The sequence below is a fragment of the Ananas comosus genome, unplaced genomic scaffold (genome assembly GCF_001540865.1).
Source record: "Ananas comosus cultivar F153 unplaced genomic scaffold, ASM154086v1, whole genome shotgun sequence".
Taxonomy (NCBI): domain Eukaryota; kingdom Viridiplantae; phylum Streptophyta; class Magnoliopsida; order Poales; family Bromeliaceae; genus Ananas; species Ananas comosus.
Window position 1 is genome coordinate 1 of NW_017890607.1, and position 2,071 is coordinate 2,071.

Here is a 2,071-nt window from a genome sequence, read left to right on the forward strand (position 1 = left end):
AAGATACATTTCGGCCGGGTACGGTAGTAGATGCAGGCGCAGCACTTCTTGTCGCAGGGCGCGGGGCAAGCTATCCAACAACAAAGAGATCATCAACCAAAGCAATGGAGAATGAACACAGAAACGAGTAGTAATTAGTTCAGACATAAATCAGAAAATGTTTGGTCTCTTTTCAGGGTATTATTCTACCTAGTCTATGAACTTTTCTCTTTAGAAGCCCCTAAAATTAATCAATGTTTTAAACTTTTAAACAGGCTCAAATGTTCAGTTTACAAGATTGAAGCGAGCAGATGTTGCTGACGTCGAAATGTCGCAGTACTGCGAAATTACATAGACCAGTACATTTTCCGAAGCCAAAGTGAAACACATTCTACTATCCAAACATAAGATGGAACTGAAAATAGCATCTCACCCACTGCCAATCCATTCTTAGAGTACTCAATGTATTGCAGCGGCTTGCGCGCTGGTGCGGCGGCCGAGTGCGCTACTGCCGGCGACAGCAACAGCATTGCTACTACAACCGAGAAATAGACCGCCAATTTGAGCCCCTTCATTTGTCCTGAGAATGATTGTGCTTTCGGAGAAATGCATGAGAAATGTGTGAGGGATAGCCCTCCTTATATTGTGAAGTGCGTAGTGAAATTCTCTCAAAACAAAGCAAGTGTGCAGAGTAGGACAATTTTCGGGGATATGCTGCAGAATAAAGATACGCAGGTGCATGAAATTAATATCAGCGAATGATATGAAATCCACAGATATGCTGGATTCCTTTTGGATTGTTGGGTTAACTCTTTTGGGTGTTTTAGTAATTATCTTCCTTAGGGTGCATTTGGTTCGCACTATGAAAGATTACTAGAAATAAAAAGATGTCCGAGAATTTTATTCATATTCATCCTATTACTAAGAATATAGTATTTCTGTGTTCGGTTCGCACAGTTATATTATTTAGTCATATTATTTAAGATTACAAAAAATATACAATTAATTTATCTATTTCTTTAATTAATTTTAGATAATGCTACCAAAATTTTCAATATTTTTTTTAAAAACAAGAAGAGAGAACATAGATTAGAGAGAGAGAGCATAATTAAAGAATTAGGAAGGGAAATAGAATCGAGATTAGAAGGAGTGAGGGAGTTAAGATTTTAGAAAACTAGAGGGAGAGAGAGCTTAGTTTAGAGAGAAAAAAAGAGTTGAAATTTTGAGAAAACAAAATAAGTTTAGAGAGAGATATGAGGTTAGAGTGTAAAGAAAAAATAATACTAACTAGCCGGCTGTAGCACACTGGACCTTTGCAAATTGCAAGGTTCGAGTGTTCGATGTGTATTCCGAACTTTTCCACACTTGGTGGAGGGCCGTCGATGGTATACCGGCCTAAAAGTTCGATCTCGAGAGTTTTGGCAAGTCCTGAGAGTTTTTACTCTCGGGGACCGGTCCCTGGAATGAGAGACCGGTCCCCCAGTGAACAGTGCTGCGTAGCCGCGAGGCAACCGGTCCCTGGCAGTCGAGACCGGTCCCCGAGCGCGTCTTCGCAGTGAGAGACCGGTCCCGCGCAGGGAGAGACCGGTTCCCGAACGCTGGGTTTTCGGGTTCGCAGCGAGAGACCGGTCCCTGCCGGGGAGAGACCGGTCCCTCTGGGCGGAAACTGCCCAGTCCGGACTGATGTAATTTGGACTTTTTGAGGGGCCTAGCTGGATTTTGTTACAAGAGAAGGCTTATATGGCCACTTCCCCTTCTCCTCTTCTCACTTCACCATTTCTTTTGCTTCTAGAGAGAGAAAGGGAAGGAGAAGAAGGAGAAGGAGGGGAGAAGGAACTTGCATAGAGGCCTTGGAGCATCATCTTCATCCTCATTTCTCACCTTTGGAGGCTTGGAGCTTGCTTTTGGAGCTTTGTGGTGGATCGATCTTCAACCCTAGAAGATTTTGAGCTTGGATTGGAGCATCCTAGAGGTATGTGGCAAGGTTCCTTCCTCTAGATCATAGTTTTGGAGCTTTTTGCTTGTTTAAACCCTAGATTTTGGATTCTAGGGTTAGATTTTGGGGCTTTTTGATTTGAGGGCTTTGAAACCT